This window comes from Urtica dioica, chromosome 8 (assembly GCF_054948205.1).
Source record: "Urtica dioica subsp. dioica isolate 48M chromosome 8, U.dioica_male_clone48M_v1_H2, whole genome shotgun sequence".
Taxonomy (NCBI): Eukaryota; Viridiplantae; Streptophyta; class Magnoliopsida; order Rosales; family Urticaceae; genus Urtica; species Urtica dioica.
Genome location: NC_142763.1, coordinates 6843662 through 6863502, shown reverse-complemented (window position 1 = coordinate 6863502; position 19841 = coordinate 6843662). Strand labels below are relative to the sequence as shown.

Sequence of the window (19841 nt, the reverse complement as noted above, 5' to 3'; positions counted from 1 at the left end):
TCCTTCTAATATCCAAAGACACGAATTCTTCAAACACATTTACAATGGTATTACTCATACACTAACACACATTAAAACAGAATCAATACACTACTCAACAAGATCTAGATATAACACATCAAGTTTTAGACATTATACCCAAACCTGTGAAATTTTTCGGATAAATGAACAAAAATCCATTGATTCATTACACAGAGGAAGAAGAATAAGCAATACCATCTTATTTCATAACCGATTCCTAAAAAAACACTTTTTCCATGTTTTAATGTGTAAATCGATGTTGAACATTAGTAAAAACGAGTTACAATTGGAATAAATTACACATGCATACATGTTTGAGATCCCCTCGCCGAAATCGGTAGTCGGAGAAGATGGATGCAGTTCGTCGGAGAAAGTGACGCGAGCTGAAATTTTTTTTTTGGTAGAAATCTTTTTTTTCTCTTAACTGCCGTGTGATAAGAGGTTGTGAGTTGATCGGTTTTAAATATGCAGTTATTACTCCCCTCAAATCTCGGAATCACGTTTTTTTTAAGTCAACTGCTGTGATTATGGGCGGGAATCATTTGGGCGTTTTTGTAAATTTATGAGTGTATATAATGATATCTGGCTATTTACTTAGTATTTACAAAACCTTGGCTATTTAGCAATTTTAAAGGTTTGAGTTGGCTATTTTGCTAAATAATTGTAATAAAAAACGCGTAATAAGTTTCCCAAATCGCATCCATTGCGCCGCCACGGTCAAGTGTCGCGGTATATCGCGGCGCTCTAAGTATCTGTCGCGCCGCGCTTCTGAACGGGAATGACCGGCATCTGTGACGGGTTTTTCTGGCGCCGCGCTGGTATCTCATGGCGCCGCTCTGATTATTACGCGCCGCGAGTAGTCAATATCCAGCGTTGACTTTCTTTATAAACCTCAATTTTGCTCCATTTCGACTCCCGTTTGCTCCGAAAATGACTTCTTAAGCTTCTCTGCTCCTTTGTACCTGTAAATCATCAAAAACACACTAGAAAATATCAAAGACACTTGAGAACTCGCTCGTTTTAAGCCGAGGGATAGGAGTTTTACGCGTGATTAACGCACCTATCAGTTTCATCGTCATCTTCTTCTTCATTTGGATTTTTGGGATTCACGATAATGTTTCTCGAATACTTGAAATTCTTGAAAAGCCACTTCGGATGGCGGAATTTGAGCTTGATAAGCTTGCTTGGGATCCATTTGAGGGTAGTATGGCACTTGGGTGTTTGGAATTTTGGTGAATTCCGAATGGCCGAAAGTAGGAGCAACATAATTTGGATCGAAAGAGTATTGGGTGGTTGGGTCGGGGGCGTTTTGAGACAAGTGCATCCAATTTTCTTCAAAACGGTGCATTCGTTCACCTCGAGAAGCTCTTCCCCTTCGACCTCCTCGGTTGTGGGATGAGGATGCCATGACAAATTGAAAGCGTTTGAGAGAATTTGAAATTAAAATCGAGAGAGATTGAGAGAATTTGAGATTGAAATTAAGAGAATTTGAGAAAGTTTGAGAGAGTATGAGAGAAAGGTGTGAAGAAAATGAATGAATTGGACGGGTATTTATAGATTTTAGAAATAAATGGGTAAAAAAATTTAAAAAAAAAACGGCCGAAATGGGTATAACGGCTATATTAACAACAGTAACAATTTAAACAACTATTTTTTTTGGGCAATTAAAAAAAAATTAATCGAACGGGACTAACGGGATCACCGCCACCCGTTAGTCCCGCTAACGGGACTCCCGTCCCGTCCCAATAGCAGTAACGGGAGTCCCGCTCCCGTTACTGTTCCTAACGGTAGCAGGGATTCCGTCCCGTCCCGCTACCGTTAGGCCACATTTAGTCTCGCCCTTATCTCATGCCTCTGCTACTTCAACATTATCGTTCGGGGTTTCAATTGTGACTTTCTAAACCCTTATGCTGATCTATAGCCCATCGGCCTAAAACTACGACTCAACACGGTATATATATTCTTTCAAAATTCTTTCGAACCCAATCCAAATCTCCTCCTGAAATAATAGTCCATCTCAGCCCAAAATCTTTATTTCCCTAGCTAGAATTGTGCAATATGGACATGTCTATAAACTCATAAGACGGTGTGTCTCCCTAGATCCCATAGGTGAATGCCAAAATTGGTATGGTCAAAGAATACACCAAAGAGGATTTTCAACGGATTCACTAAAAAATAAAAAAAATTGAAGACTAAATACGAGACGACTTTATGATTGTTTTGTTCGAGGGCGCCCGTACATTTTTCTAATATTTTATCATATATATTTAGCATTTTTATTGTTAGATTATTAGTAATGTAAATTTATTTTTTAAATTCAAGTTACTTGTATTGAAGCATTATAGAATTTGTATTATCACTACTACAAAATACCTTTTTAGAGTCGCTCAAAAAGCGACGCGTTATATTTTGGGCGTCGCTTTTTGAGCGACGCATATGTTAGTGACGCCCAAAGCTTTGGCGTCGCTTATGACCGAGCGACGCTCCACGTAAGCGCCACGTTGGATTGGTGGGTTTTTTAATTGGGCGTCGCTCTTTTTATTGGTGTCGCTTAATAACCTGGCGTCGCTCAATATATATATGCGACATTATTTAGTACCCTTATTTGGATTATTCGTATTCTAATATTTAAATTCAACGTGCCATAGATAATTAAAGAAATATATCAAGAATTTTTCTAATATTTATCCCTAATATATTTATAAAAATATATTCTTATAATATCTTAATAAAATGACGAAGAATTTATTACGACTAGCTAATTATCTAGTTTCGTTTAAAATTTTATCCAAAATTTCATTTTATTAAGAATTTTATTAACTTTATTCTATAATGTATAGGGAAAATATCAACAGTATCCCTCGTGTTTAATCGAAATGCAAGATTTATCCCCTCTATTTCTAGAAATATCAGACATATCCCTTCAGTTTAATATAAATGACATATACATCCCCTAAAAAAATGTTATATTACAAATATCACCCTTTTTCGTTTATTTTTTACAAAAAAATAATTTGAACTCCCCAAAATACCCTTAATGAAATAATTTTATTTTCTATACTATATACAAAAAGTTTAAATTAAAAAATTTCTTTATAAAAAGTTAGGGATTTTTTTTATAAAGAGAGATTTTGATTTTTTTTAATAAAATAGTAAATAAATATTTATTCTATTAAGGGTATTTTGGGGAGTTCAAATTATTTTTTTTTGTAAACAATAAACAAAAAGGGTGATATTTGTAATATAACATTTTTTTAGGGGAGGTATATGTCATTTATATTAAACTAAAGTGATATGTCTGATATTTCTAAAAATAGAAGGGATAAATCTCGCATTTCGATTAAACACGAGAGATAGTATTGATATTTTCCCTAATGTATATGTATCGGCCTAAAGTAAATTAATCACCAAGACATACTGAAGCTTCTTAAAAAATGTATAATTTAATAACATATTCCATTAATAGGACGGTTAATTTTATTGTATTGTCTTATTATGTATTTGGTTCAAAATATTATTTTATTATCATATCATGTACTGTTACCTTGAAGAAGAAAATATTTTGATTTCGTATATACGCGTGTACATACCACGTGGCGAGAAATGAGCAACGAGAAGTTGTATTAGGAGCTGCTTAATTTTTTGCATTAATTACAATCTGCCACCGACCTAACTTACTTGATTTGCTCTCATATATAGTCTTAAATAATCACAGGCTGAAGCCCTAATAGTGATTCTTGAAGGCGATCAAGCTAAGTGAGCAACGAAAGTCGATCATTCAACGTACGTCAGTAATTCCTTAATTAATTTACCCACATCTACTGCGATACATGATTGTAATCAACCCAAATACAAAACCCTAAATATTGCCGCATTAGTCTTTAACTCGTAAGCTAATACTCGATTAATTTTGGAGAATATCGATTGCAGATTGATCCTAGTTCCGTTAATAGCTGCGGTGCGATGGATGATTTGTGGAGTGATTTTCCAACGTTGGACGAGGAGTTCCTCTTCAGCGACGAGTTCAAGAAGAGCGTTCGGGACGAACATGACATGTTGCTGAGTTAAGAGTTTTCGTCGATTTTAGCCGATTATTCTTGCATTACAAGCAACCCCAACGAGGATGAGAAGCACTGCTGGCCCTGGGCTAAGGCGGGCTAGGCCCAGGCCTAGGGCCCCATATGTGGATGGGCCCCAAAAAATTTACACTTTTTGCCTATTTTTAAGAAAATTTACATTTTTTACCTTAAAAATTTACACTTTTGGCTCATTTTTTAAAAAATTTACATTTTTACCCTGAAAATTTAAATTTTTATTAGTATTATAGGGCCCCAAAATATTGAATCGCCTAGAGCCCCCGGAGTTTGGGCCGGCCCATTGAGAAGTCAACGCAAGGACGAGTAGGACCCGGGAAGTGTATGAAGAAGTTGTTGCTGTGGAAAGACGTTGCGATGCAGAGGATGAGGCGAAGAACAAGTCAACGGCGATGAGAGTGCAAGAACGACCCGGGAAGAGCATGAAGGTGCTCTTGGAAAAGCTTCGCGAAGACGACAAAGACAAAGACAAAGTCAAATACAGGCATGACTGTGAAGGAAAGGATCGCAAAGGTTCTCAAGAACAAGAAAACCGAGAACACCAAGGCCCACCGGCTCTTTTTCCCTCATTAGTTAGCTAATTATTTTTTGGTATTGTTTGTTTCCATTCCATTGGATATATGGTTGTAATTGTAAATACAAACTGAATGTTAAATGCTGAGAGTTGAGTGGGTGCCAACCTAGTTGGGATGTGATCAACCTCTCATATATCATTCCTTTCTTGATCAATATCAATGAAGTATTCTTTTTATTTCATTTTAGAATTAATAAGCTGAAGTATTAAAAAAATTAAAGTATATGATGATTAAATAAATACCACCACGTAACTGTTCATAAGGTGAAGAAGGCCGCACGCACGGAAACCGTTTTTTTGTATAACTCCGCCACCAAGTCCAACATAATGAATATACACAGCCCCCGCTATTCATCCACGACCCGGTATGATTTGTTTTGACTCAATGAATGAACTAACGCAGACAAAGATCGGTTGTGTTTGTGTTTGTTAATTGTAGTTGTATACGAGTCATTTGGGGGATTGATCTGTGTGAGAGACCAATCTTCTCTTCGCTCATTTTGTTGATATAGAACGTAAGTAATAGTAGTAGTAGTACCATTAGTGTAACCTTGTCTTGAACAAAGTTGAACTGTTAAAATTTCAAGAATGTAGATACAACGAATGACTCAATGAATGAACTAACGCCACAACTACAAATGTTGGATTATACAACCCACTTTCTACAACGTATGACAAGCGTTGTAGAAACTAGTGAATCTACAACGCTTATGACAAGCGTTGTAGAAACTTGGTGTTTCTACAACGCTTATGGATAAGCGTTGTAGAAATTTGGTGTTTCTACAACGCATATGGTTAAGTGTTATAGAAACTTGTAGATTCTACAACGCATATAGTTAAGCGTTGTAGAAACATGGTGTTTCAGATTTCCGCCGCGGCGACGTGTAATATTCGCCGCGGCGAGTTGATTCTACAACGGATTTAATATCCGTTGTATAAAATCTCGCCGCGGCGAATATTACACGTCGCCGCGGCGGGGATTTTTTAATTATTTAGAAATTTCACAATGGATGTATATATACCGTTGTAGGAGGTTCCACAACGCTTAGATATCCGTTGTAGAAAGTTGGATTCTACAACGGATATTTAAGCGTTGTAGAAGCCCCTTGGATTCTACAACGGATATTTAAGCGTTGTAGAAGCTTCTACAACGTAGAATTCTACAACGCTTGACAAGCGTTGTAGAATCATTCCACAACGGATTTTAAACGTTGTAGAATCCTTGTTTTGTAGTAGTGCGCAGCCAAAGATCGGTTGTGTTTTGACTTTATTTTTTATTATTTGCACGTTTTCGAACGTAAGTAGTAGTAGTACCATTAGTGTTTTTGCCTCCATTATTACTCTCTCAATCCCATCATTTTTACCATCTTATCATATACAATGCCGATACGTACTTTTCCTATATTTGTTTTATTTTAATATAAACAAATTCATACAGTTCGCAACGAAAGATAAACTACGCGAGTACAAATAAAAATAAAATCTATATATTAATGGAAAGGAATGCAAAAACGTGGACGTACTTATCTAAGTCTTCCCTTCTTGACCTTTGGACTATATAGCAAATATGTCTAATAGAAGTTATCGAACTAGACAGCCTATATCTTCCCCGGACTAAATGCTTCCATGCAAAAAAAAAAAAAAAAAAAAAAAAAGAGAGAGAGAGAGAGAGAGAAAAATATCCCTTGTCCACTCTCAAAGACCCACGCGAAAAACAACCACCTTTCAACTAAGACCACATATCCATAGTGAATTTTTTTGAAAAAAATGATGGTCTCATCTTCTTCATCGCTTGACCACTTCTCTTCCCCGGCGTTTCACAACCCGATTTCCTCTCCGTCACACTTCATCAAGTTCCGGACCTCCCACCGCGAAAACATCCGGTACCTCAAAACCATAATCCGCCCCGACATCGACCCCAGAAACCTCCCCACCTCCGACGCCGTCGCCGGAATCCTCGCCGCTGTTGATTCCCTCAAGTCGAGCGGCTTCTCCGACCGCGACATCCCCCGCCTCGCCGCCCACGCCCCCGACCTTTTCCGTCCCTCCGGCGGGCCCACCGTGGACGCCGTCCTCGCCTTCCTGGCGGACGAGGTCGCCACCGCCTCGCCGGAGAATTCCCGGCAAATGATTTTGCGGTGCCCGGCGCTGATATTCTCCGACGTCAGAGTACTGCCTCCGGCCGAGCCTGGAGCTGCTCCGGCGGGTCGGGGTGGCGGGGCTCGGGTCGCCCACGAGCCTGAACGCGCACCTTCTCAACACGCGGGTCGACAAGCTCGAGAGGAAGCTCCGGTTCCTGAGGGACGAGGCGGGGCTCTCGGGGGAGGAGGCCGAGCGGGCCTGCGCTAGGGTTCCGGCGATATTCGGGTACAGCGTCGAGGGAGTCTTGCGGCCCAAGTATGACTACTTGGTGTGGGAGATGGAGAGAGGGACGGACGAGCTGCTCAAGTTTTCACAGTACTTTGGGTTCAGCTTGGGCAAGAGAATCGCGCCCAGACACGAGCATCTCAAGAAGAGGAATGTCAAGATTCCTCTCAATCGAATGCTGATATGGGGTGACCAAAAGTTCTATGCCAAATGGAAATAATCAAATAATTACCGTAACCTACTTTTTTTTAATTGAATATGGATAGTGTATTACAAAATAAAGACATCACTTTGTTACCGTCCGTTCCGAGAAAAAGTATACCAACAAGATAAACTGCCTTTTCATAAAATTCATGGCAGGCTCTTAAACTGAGCATCGGTGAATTTGGGAATTTAAAAACAAGTGTCTATGCTTGGGGCAGGTTTGTCTTTCATCGCCTTGCTCGATTCCCTTCGATCTCTTGTGTTTTGCACAAAAATCTGTAAGAGAACAAGATTACAAAAACTACATAAAAAAGCTATCTCCAAACAGTCACAAATTTATCTCAGAACATCTAATGGTAGTTTTCTAACTGGAAAACAGGGTCATGGGGGTAATTAGAGTGTAATTAAACTGAATGCTTCATTCAACGTACGGTTGATTTGGGGGTTTAGATTCAATCTGTCTCACTACACAAAAAGCTTAGCCAATTGGGAAATAACATACTGTAATAAAAGAAATGAGAAGGAAAATAAGTTACCCCAACATTCAGTTTGTTTTGATTACGAGCTCGATATCAGTTCCGACTTCAGCGACTTTGGTGTCTTTGGAAGCTTTTGCTGCTTTAGCTATGCTTTGCACATCAAAGTCCAAAGCTAGTCTTTTGACTAGACCGTTCAGCATCTGTTTCAAAAGCAAATATACAAATAAATAAGATAAGAGAAAACAAACGCGCCGAGCTTGTTCGGCACCGATTGACTAACATGTGATAATTATACATGTGGTGAGAAACATACCAGTGATCCGATTGCAACCAAAGCACGGAATTTTGAATCAACTTCTAGATTTTCCTGCTCGGCAAGCTGCAGAAACGATATATTATCAAGTTATAATATTTAACCCAAGTCCATAAAAAATGTAATAGCAAACGTAGCACAAATAAATCCAACCTCAACATTATGGAAATATGAAGTTCCGTTTTCAACACAAAATATTTTGAAAGAGTGAATCATACCTCGATAGCAGCAGAAAGAACCTGAGACTGACCTTCTTCATCCTTCTTTTCAATCAACAGCACCGCATAGCTGGCACATTACGAAACATGGCTCCAATCATAAAAAGAGGAAGAACAAAATGCATAAAACCCTTTCATTTCATCAGAAATAACCGACTCAGAAAATAAATAAATCAATAAATCAAAGAGATGGCTAGAGAAAAGTGCACCCAAATAAATAAATGAATAAAATCATTCAAAAAAAGGCACGTGTAAAGATTATGGAATCAAACCCCTATCTGATCCTTGTGGTTTTATGCAATGGTGTAGTCAAATTTTATACTTACTTCAATAGACAGGTTGAACCAGCTAACTGTACATGCTTATTTGTAGACGAAAGACAACCAGAGAAAGCATTAAGAACCTGCAATATCAAAAGTTGAAGAATTCCTTATACAGGGATATTCGGTAATCGTGGGAATCTAGATAACTGGAAATCTTCCTGTAAGAAAGTTTAGCAAACTCTCATTTTTTTACCTCGCCACGATGTCTTTGCAACCAGTGAAGATAGCAAGAACTCTTGAACAAATTTGTAACAAGACGAATGCATGTCAGGAGGATCGCTGGTACTGAAATGTTTTCGGCCACCTTTCTTACGATATCGAGTAACACATCTAAACAAAAGACGCAGAAAGTCAACGATAGCAAACTACAGATATCAATTTTTATTTTTTTTGTTATATATTTGTAGAACGGAGTAAAGCGTCGGAGAAAATTTACCACGGAAAAAACTTTCAATGGAAAAATTAAGGCATGGGTATTTCTATTAGCAGTACCATTTGTATCCTTAGTGTGCTGAAGAAGTAGAGTAGCTCCTTCCGGATGAAGGACAGCAATCCTGAGAGTATCGATTACTGCAAATAGAAGACCACACAAGCCATAAAGTTAACTTCTTGAATGGTCGAGTTAGAAATACTGGATAATTTGCTTTTAATTTTTTCACGAGTTTTCTACTACATTTGAACTCAGATTTTTCAACAGATGTTAAAAATTAGTTTCAATATAAAAATAAAAAAATAAAAAAATAAAAAAAATCCTGAGGTCTAGCTCCAACCTGGAAATATCATTGCAAGTGGCCATGACTTTATCAGTCTCACCAACATAGCAACATCAGTATCTGCTAATTTGCTAGAATGATAATGTGACGTGTCCTTCAAAACTTTTACTAAAGAGGCCAATCTGGAAAGCTCAAGCTCTGATAGAGCCAAGTGCTTGTTTTCCTGCAAAAAAAAAATCCAATCTTTTATCAGAACCTATGGATTGATATAAAGAACAATAGATTTGAAAGAAGAAAAAATTACAATATTTCTATGAGCATCTTGAGGTCTAGTTAAATCCCCATCTTACTTTTAAAGAAATCCACTGGCCTAGATACCATTTTTTTCCTATGCAAAATATAAGGCGAAGGATAGTCTACATAGCTAACCCGTTGCAGATAAAAACAAGGGATAAATATAAAACAGAGAACACCTCTAAATTTAAAAGGAAAAAAAATAATAATAATAAAATCTCCAGGGGGAAGAAAAAAAAAAAAAAGGTCTGTGCAAAGCATGGGGCCAAAAAAATCCCTTCTATACGAAATACTTCGGAAAAAGAGAGAGACGCATAAACACCCAATCATGCTGGTAAACTGTAACTAACCACCTAAAATAATTGACCGCATATTCAGTTACATTAAGAACCTGCCTGATCAGAGTGCAGAGCAAAATTAAATTCTGTAATCTTCTTGAGAATTCCATCAAATGGAGCCACGTCGAAAACAAGCATTCCTTTCTGGAAAGATGTAGAATAAAAACGTTAGATGAATATAATTTTCTAGATAAATTATTGTCTGTTACAACTAATAAATAATAATAGCAGAGAAACAAATCAGTCTACACAGGTTTGCATTTTGGTCTGAACTAGATAGAACTAGGCTAATTTTTTTTTTACGGTGGTAACTGTAAATAACAATATTAATTTCAATTATTCAAATTAGTAAAGGATTAATACAGAAAATGCATTGAACATACCTTGGGAATATGCTTGAAAGTTGGTACAGAAGCACTGGCTGCTAGATGTAAAAGAGTTAGACAGAGTGATTACATGCTTGCAATTCATACGTGACAGATTAAGCAAATCAGCTAGCGAAAAAAGACCTAACAGTACCGGACTTGTTGGAGTGGTCTCCAGGAACATAAGCGCCGGCTGAAAAATGAAAAACACAACCACATTAACCAACCAAAGGCAAAAGGAGAAGTATCTTCAAGTTGTTCACGCAATTGACCAGATGACAAAATACTCACAGCCAGTGAAGGGATCACTGAAAGATGGATCAAAAGTGAACTCTTGTTGTTGTCCAGAATTTTGGAGGATGAACTCCACAATTTGTTGTCGGTAGGCAAGAGGTAAATTCTCCTTCAGTAGCCATTTGTCAGCGGTGTCGTACGGAGTGTCTGTTCAGTGAATTTGATTATTGCTCATTGTCTCAAAAACTGATTTTGCGGCCAATGTAACCGCACCGTACTAAAATATAAATCAAGATTTTTTATTATATAATTAATGCGAATTGTAGACAAACTCAGCACCTATAAACAACTTGTGATTATAAACCTATATCTCGATAAAGCTAAATGAGAGATCACATGCTACAGCCCACAAAATGTTCATATGTTCGGCAAAATTTATTATTCAGTGCACTTTAGACCACAGAATCCTAACATCCCATTGGTAGCTTAAAATTTGATTGAGATTCTCCAATATATAGACGTAAATGGATACTAAACTAAAAATGAAGAGTTACAGAGGTTTAAAATTAGAGGGCTAAAATATGGAAGAAGAGAAGAGAACAAGTAGTTACCTGATCTATTGTAAGGCAACTTGCGTATGGGCTCACCATCTCCAATATCAACATCAAAAACTGAAAGAAAAAGAGAAGATGAAGTTCTTTTTTGAAATCGATTTATAATTGATAATGTGTCTGATTTGAAATTTCAGAAATAAAGATGCTTACCGTAATCATATTCAATTCCATCAAGAACAGGACGTTTTGTGCTGTTGTCCGGTCCATCAACAATCTCTCCAATCTAGTTAACACAAAATCAATGACACGGATATAACACAAAGTAAATAAATGAAACTTGTTTGAAGAACTTGAAGCAGAAAAGTGATATGTTCATTTTCTAAAATGTTTCCAGTCAACCCGAAATAAAGCAGCATATAGTTTTTTTGTGGATTACAAGTACAAGAAAATTTGCTAACAGTTGCAACCAGCAAATGAAAACTTGCAAAATACAGAAATGGATGATTTCAGAGCCACATGAAAACAAGAGCATGACAAAACGCTTGATATAGACAATGCAAAATATAAAAGATAATTACTTTATCCCACTTTTGTTCTCTCAAATTCCAAGCATATGCCACACCGTTGTCCCCTTCTCTAACAACTTTTGTCTGACCATCACTGGAGCCTGTATATCATAATGTTTGAACACGTGAATAATAATCAACGAGTTCAAGAACAAGGAAGTTAATACGACTCCACGAACACACGAGGCTACATTAAGTTATGGTAGCCTGAATTGCTTTTGGAAGTTATATGAACATAAATTGTTATTCGTAACCTCATCTATAATCTTAAGACTATCACTAAAAAAATTACAATGAGTAACCTTTTGATCAGTACAGCATTCTAAGCTCAATGTTGCCAGAAAATGAAAAATTAAAACTATCAGTATTACCTGGAATTTGCAAAGCATCGAGCCCGGGTAGATCTTCCAGTTTTAGTCCTCCAACTTTCTTTCTGAAAAAAAGCCACAAAGTGAAAACCAGACAGCAAAAAAAGAGGAAGTAATGGCTCAAGAGAAGTCTTATTTGAGGGGGTAGTTGATATTCAATGAAAGGCAACGAAAAAATTATGAGGGTGGATTTTGTTTGAGAGAGAATGCAGGCAAGCCATGACAGTAGATTGATATGACAAAACCAAAATCTCAGACAATATTAGGCTAGTAGATTAATAACTCAAACTGGTAGATAAGCTTTGAATCGTACCGGCTCAATTTGTATTGAGAAAGCAGCGATGCATATGACTCGAGATCTACTGGATCAGCAATCTTATCATATGATTCGTTGTCCAAACACGTGCAACTCCACCTGAACACGCAGTCACAATATCCCCATTTTCCAAGAATTTGGCATCCCAAACACAGCCGGGGTCTTCTATGCTTTGAACGCATACCCCATCTGAACAATTTGATTAAAACTCAAGGTTATAAACTAAAATGAAATTCATGTTGCAAGCATTAAAAAATTTGGACAAAAACTAATGCCCTGTGAAGTAAAACTGATACCGGAGCACCCAAATGCACAAAAGTTATACTAATGATTAATAAATATCTCAGGCGCTTTAAAAGTTATACTCTGCCTATTTTAAATTGATGAGACTAGAAAAGATTAAAAGCCAAACAGTTTTTTATTTTTTTCTATTAGCACAATGATTTTCGCCTCAGCTTCATCCAAACAAAACTAAATAAAATCCATCAGATCCAAACTTATAGGTCTTCATAAGCTTTCTAATGACAACCAAAGAATTGTAAGTCTTGGCGTAAAATAAATAGCATACGTTTGATAAATCATATAACTGTGAGAAATAAGCACATAAACTGGAAGCAGGAGAGAAATTTAGAAACTATCCCTTCAGTGCAAAATGACTATGAGGTTGAGATAGAAAGCTTTACCTTTCCATATCTTTGCAAAACGATCTTCACTACCACTGACTATAAGGCCAGACTCGTGTGAATCAACTGAATAGACAATGGACGTATGACCAACCATCTCCAATAATACTTCACCCGTCAAAGCCCATAACCTAACGGAACTGCATCATTGTCACCATATAAAGCTTGAGTTGTTATAAAAACATTGTATTAACATCATTAGGGATGCACTTCGCACCAAAAGAAAAAGTTCGAAAGCTGAGAAAAGTAAGAAATTCTAACCCATCATGTGATGCTGAAAGAATTCCAATATCAGACATCACTGCCAATCCTCGGACAGTGTTTGCAACCACATACATGTATACTTTCAGATGACAATTTATTTCAGACAACAGAGTAAAATATGGTTTACACTTATTGAGGGAGCCAAAAAAGTGTAATCTAATCAATGCACTTCCATAAAATGAGTCAAACATCAGTGATGAGCTCGGTGTCTTTCACTAAAATGCAAGCGGAAACAGAATTCAATTCCTACCATCGCCCAAATCCAAATGTCGCCTTTCTATATTAACTTTTTCATTTTTTCATTGGTTATTTGGATTCAAGCAAGCAATAAAATTTTGTTTAAACCTAATATATGTACTACGCGGAAATGTTCGAAACTAAAATTTAACAACCGAACCTGAATGCCCCGCCAAGGTACGTGTGCATGCCTTGCCTTTCCAAATGTTAATAGTTGTACCGCTTGAACCTAAAATTGAACATAAGAATGACGAGGATGTATAGCTTCAACAACTCCAATGGATGTTCTTATAACTTATACCCTTAAAGAAATTAGTAATACATTGTTGAAAGTTTAAAACTACTAATTATATGAAAATTACCTGAGGCAAGCTCGCCTGAAGGTAACTTAATAACTGCTTGGATAGGTGATTTGTGAACTTCCCAGGATTCAACAACTTGACCTTTTCTCCACCGTTTTAGAGTACTATTTCAAATACAATAAAGAGATTACAGGTTTGTGAATTCCAATCAAATGAAACACCCCAAAAAAAAATCATATAAAATCAAAAACAGATTCGCCCATTATACGAATGAGGCAATGCCATTCTTCAGGCTTAAAAAAGTGAGAACTTTGAGAAGACAGACTAGCAGTATGCTTGCAATGACTCCAACAAAAAACTCACAAGCATAAGATACTATTGTTATATTTACTAATAAAATAATCTAAGCCTACAACGAGTTTTCCTTCATCTACCAAAGCTCGTAACAACTTGAAGCCAAGATTCTCATGCCCAAATCAAATCTTTAACACAATGCATCACTGCAGCGTATCATCAGAATATACCACTATGTTACAAAACACTACTGTTTCTTCTTCCCAATCCACTCCCCTTTCAGTCCTCCAAATGTCAAATTTGCATCAAATGAACCTCAATCAAAACAAGGTAATAAAAAATATTTCATAAACGCCGGGAATCAAACAGAAAACTCACCAATCAACAGACGAGGACACAATGTCGCCGCCGTCCACAGCAACGCCGGTGACCTGAAGCTGGTGCCCCTTCAGCGTCTGCACCGGGTCGCCGGTCCTGAGGTCCCAAACAATGACCAGCGTGTCCATTCCGCCGGAGATGATCCCGCCGGCCGGCATATCCTCTGTGGGCGAAATCCAAGCCACCGGACCAACGAAACTCGTGTGGCCAAGCAGGATCTTGGCGGCGGAGTAGCGCCGCGCGTCGGAGGCGTCCGGCGTCCAAAGCCGCACCGTCCGATCTCGCGACGATGTCGCGATTCCGACATCGCCACAGACGCAGATTCCTCTAACCTGGAGATTTTAGGTCACTCGATTAGGTTTAGTGAGAATTGATACAAATGCAGAGAGAGAGAGAGACTCACGTCGTCTTCGTGGCCGTGAAGCTGGCAGCGCAACTGGTATTCGGTAAAATCGATGTCCATGAGAGAAGAGGCTTTTAGAACAACAAAATTATTCAAGAAAGAAGACGAAGACGGAGAAGAAGAAGTGAAAGAAACGAATGAATGTGGACTCAGGTATGGTCTAAAGTGTAATATGGGTTTTTTCAGGGACTGATATGTAAATGGAAGAAAGAAAAAAAGGAAACCCAAAAGAAGAAAAGGTTTGCTTGGTCCACAAGTTTTCTATTAATAAAGCCCAATATAATGACAAATTTGGTTATTTTCTTGGGATATTTTCTTTTAAATTTACCTCTTACAATAATTTCTCTCATGGCACAATCCCAAAGAATCTTCTAAAATAAAAATCTCATAATCAATCAAAATCATAATTTGGACAATTATTAATAAATTCAAGAGAGATAATATATTGTATACAATTTTACCATCTTCTTCTTTTTTCTCTATTTTTTTTCTCTATTTGTTTTCTATGAATCTCGTATACGTCAACAAATTTAAACTTGTTTGACGATTTGTTGATATATATATATATATATATATATGGCAACAAATGACATAATTTGGTGACATATATATCAACAAATGACACGATTTGTTGACATAATTTTCATGTTTTATCATATTCATTTGTATGTAGTCCGAGTAGCAAGCTTTCACCGGACTCGTATTGTATAAGGTATTTTTAACTCATGTAATTTTTTTTTAAAAAAAAGTAATTTTGAGAGATACAGTTTATGAATGATTAAAAAAATGACACACTTTGTTGACATATATGTCAATAAACGATACGTGGTCTCGTAAGTAAAGTAACAAAGACTGAGTGTAGTGTAACGGCTATAATTTTTTCTCTGTTCTCTCTCCTACCCAAACCCTATTCTCAATTTCAAACACCGAAATGGGCGGAGAGAGCGGTTTTCACATCTCACCACCCCCCTAGATCTACCGGAATTGTATTTTCGTCCAGGTCTGTGTCGGTTTCAGCTCCGGGCGTTATTCCACGCGCTTCCACTCGCGGCCCACGCGCCTCCCTCTCCGTGCGCGTGTGGGTCACGCACCTCACTCTCCGCCGCGCATGTGGGTCACGCGCCACCTCCTGCTCGTTTTTTTCCGATTTTTCCGACTCCCCCTGTTTCGTCTTAGTCTTCTCGGCCTTTTCCACGAATTTTGACACCGTTTTGCGCGTGCAAATTCTGCAGTAGAGTGAGTTTTATACAAGTTTTGGATTTTTAATTCTCTCTGCAACTCCAGCAAGGTTCTGTCCGTATGATTTCCTCAGTTTTCACCGTGGATTAAGCTCATGGTTACTCTAAGAGAAAACGTTTTTCTAGACAGTTTTTTCGTAGAAGATAAGCGATTCGTGGTGTCTCTTGGTCGAGATGGTGGAGTCGTCCGTCTTCTTGAGGAGAGCAGGAGGTCTTCTTTCAGCATTCTCCTAAACAGGGAAACAGCGGTATGGCTCGCAAAGGTTATTGATGGAAGCCTTAGTATATCTCCCGAACACAGGTTATGGAGAAGGTTCGTGGGAAACGGTTTCTCAATCATAGTGGATGTATTGATCAACAAAAGAGCTTCTTGTTTAAGAATACTGAAGATTGCTCAGGGACAAGGAAGATTGATAATGATTCTCGAGGGCGAGAGAAGGCAAGGGTGGAGGATTTTTTCGAGATCTTTGGATGCGGTCCTTGGACGGTGGTCTGCAAACCAAAAGATTGGGGATCGCAAAGTCGAAGAAACTTCAGTGAACAACACGAGGCCAAGCTATAGCGAAGCGGTTCAAGGGTATCGAAAGAAGAATGGAAATGAGGCTGCGGAAGAAACACTCTCAGTTGTCACACCAGATCACCCCAAAACGTTGGGTTTGGCCGTGGTGGTCCGACGGTTTAACGGCTTTAACAACTGGGAGGAGATCCAGACAACGATACTCAAGTTATCCTTCCATGAAGTGATTATCTCACCTTTCTCCGAGAACAAAGATTTAATTTGGTGCCGAGACTTGGAAACAAAAAATGCAATCCTCAAAATCGGATTGATCCTCATCAACCAGAAGAACGTCGCGATCCTCTCAGAGTGGAAGGCATCGGAACAATGGGAAGGTAACTTCTTGAAGGTAAAGAACGATTGGATTGGTATTGAAGGTCTTCCCTTGGATTTATGGAATGTTCACGCGCTGAAGACGATTGGGGCAAAATGCGGAGGGGCGATTCAAATCGCAAAGGAGACGTTGGAACTCTCAGATATCAGATTTGCGAAAATTAAGGTCAAAGGTCCTAAGAGCGGTCTAATGGCACACTCTTTGGAGCTGCCTTACAGAGAGCATTCGATCCACGTCGGCCTCTTCAATTTAGAGGAGTCGCCAAGAGGCCCTATATTGGTTTCTTCTTTTCACCCTCCTGTTCACCATACGGATTTTCATATCGTCGCCTCTCCGATAAAGCCTTTTCAGTTAGCGAGAAACCAAGAGGATAAAGGAAAAAAGAAGATGGAAGAAGAGGAAATCAGCAGGTCTTCGGTTCAAGAGGTTTCGAGCGGCTCGAGGTCGAGTGAAAACCTTAAAGCGAAGCCAAATGGGGCTACGGGGCACAACAACGCTGACTCATCTGCTAACCTAATAGGTTACGGTTTGGGCCACTTTACCAAAGATCTACACTTACTCATAGCCGATCAAATCGCGCGCATACACACAACCGACTGCGAATCTTTTTCCAATTCTTTCTCTCCAAAAAAACCAGTAGGTTCCGTGGAGGCTCCAAAAGAAATCCATTCTGATTTGAGCCACTTTCCAGAAGAAGGAGTCTCGGTCATATCCGTAAGAGCAAAGAGCGCGGGTAATTACGCAAAGACTCGTCGTCCAAAAGAGCGAGCATCTTTTCGCAAGGGGATTATTGATAGGTGGAACGCATATACGACTCAAAAGAGGTCGCCGATCATCAGGAGGGACTACCTAGATTGTTTTAGCGACAGTGAGGTGGAAGGCAGGAAAAAAGACGCTTTCGGCAAGACTTATTCGCGTAGATGGTGGCTCGGAAATCAGGAGGCGGAGTCGGCTTTCCATTCTCCGCCTCTGGGTCTTGACGAAGACGACAAAATTGAACAAATACAAGACAATCTTTTGGAAACTCAAGACGTGGTCTCGTCTCCGACGGAAGGCTCATCGGAGGAGTCTATTGGTCCATCTGAGGATATCCCGAGCGATGACTCTTCAGAGTGTCTAGTAGGTATTGCCGAAATGCTCGGATTAGGTTCCTTGACGTCATCGTCCGAAGGCTTGCCCCCTATCGAACCGAACCTAAATTCTCAGGTATCACCACTCTTATCTACATCGGTTATTCTATATTCTAGTGTAAGTAGGGGTGGAAGAGTTCAACGACACAACAGTAATTACCATGATGGAGGGTCCACTCAAAAGAAAAGTAGTTCCAAGATCTCAAAAAAGAAAAAAAAGAACTGAGGAAATTGGAATTTGATATGAGCTTCGGTAAGGCTATAAGCTCAGGGAGGAAGCCAATTAGTAAATGAAGATCGTCTCATGGAACGTTAGAGGGACTGGTCACCCCGATAAGAGACGTGGAATAAAATCTTTGGTATGCAAGATCAACCTGGATATTCTTGTTCTTTTGGAGACCAAGAGATCTAAAATCGATAGACGGTTCGTAGGAAGTGTTTGGAGTTCTAGGTTCAAAGAATGGGTCCTTCTTCCGTCAATTGGAGCAGCGGGCGGTATCGTAATTATATGGGACTCAAGAAGAGTGTCGGTATTGGAGAGCTTAGTAGGAGATTTTTCGGTTTCAATTAATATTGAGAATGGTGACCTTCCGTGGTGGTTCGATTTATGGACCGTGTCGAGCTGCTGCTGGAAGATCAGATTTTTGGGATGAGTTGGCTGGACTGGGCGAGATATGTGGATCTCGTTGGTGTGTCGGAGGGGATTTCAACGTCATCAGATTTGCCGCAGAGAAAAATAAACATGTAAGAGCTAGACGAAGCATGAGACTTTTCAATGAGATCATTTCTAACCTTTCCTTGGTTGATCATCCGCTACACAACGGAGAGTTCACATGGTCAAATTTCAGGGAAAGCCCCACGTGTTCTCGTCTAGACAGATTCCTCTTCACAACAAGTTGGAGGGGTATCTTCCCGTTCTGTTTACAAGAGGTCAAATTTAGGGGTGTTTCGGACCACTTCCCAATCACGATCATTACAGAACCGGCCAAATGGGGCCCGGGCCCTTTCAGATTGGACAATGAATGGCTGTAACACTCCGAATTCAAGGTTTTGGTTGCCAATTCATGGATGGAACCCGTTCCGGAGGCTTGGACAGGTCATCGTATTATGGGGAAGCTCTATGGATTAAAAAAGAAAATCAAGGCATGGGCAGTTGGTGAAAAGGAAAGGAAGATATGCCAAAAATTGAAAATTGAAAGAGAGATTTGAGTCTTAGATAGACAGGAGGCTGGTCCTGACTGGTCGGAAGAAAAACGTTTTGAAATGGCCTTTTTGAAAGGACAATTGGATAGTATTCTCGAGAATGAGGAGATGATAGCGAGGTTAAAGTCGAAAGTTGCATGGGCCAAACACGGAGATGGTAATACGAGCCTCTTCCATTCTCTCCTAAGTGCGAGAAAGGCAAAGAATTTCATTTGGAAGTTGGAAAAGGTGGATGAGACTATCACGGTCAACGAGGTAGAAATCGTTGAAGAACATAACAGCTTTTTCGAAACTTTATACCGAGCTAATCCATCTACGCGAGGAGATTGGAACAACATTCTTTGGCAGCCAATGGACTCAGATAGCGCCGAAAACCTCTCGCGACCTTTTGACGAAGAAGAGATAAGAAGAGCGGTTTTCGGTTGTGCGAGGAACAAATCCCCCGGACCGGATGGTTTCTCCATGGCGTTTTTCCAGA

At 39.1% G+C, this 19841-nt stretch overlaps 2 pseudogenes across 1 annotated transcript; one reads left to right on the top strand and one right to left on the bottom strand.

Moving 5' to 3' along the window:
- The first annotated feature begins 6400 nt into the window (after positions 1-6400).
- LOC149387694 (transcription termination factor MTEF1, chloroplastic-like) lies at positions 6401-7350 on the top strand (annotated as a pseudogene).
- Positions 7285-15065, bottom strand: LOC149387693 (ubiquitin homeostasis protein lub1-like; annotated as a pseudogene). Its single transcript, XR_016300701.1, has 23 exons — positions 14903-15065; positions 14500-14831; positions 13888-13991; positions 13686-13754; positions 13286-13367; positions 13025-13164; positions 12339-12530; positions 12029-12090; positions 11670-11758; positions 11302-11374; positions 11149-11208; positions 10595-10744; positions 10458-10496; positions 10322-10359; positions 9996-10082; positions 9364-9529; positions 9086-9163; positions 8787-8923; positions 8597-8673; positions 8271-8340; positions 8053-8118; positions 7797-7939; positions 7285-7536 (listed from the first exon to the last, which is right to left on the bottom strand). The product of XR_016300701.1 is annotated as a ubiquitin homeostasis protein lub1-like (transcript).
- Positions 15066-19841: the final 4776 nt, after the last annotated feature.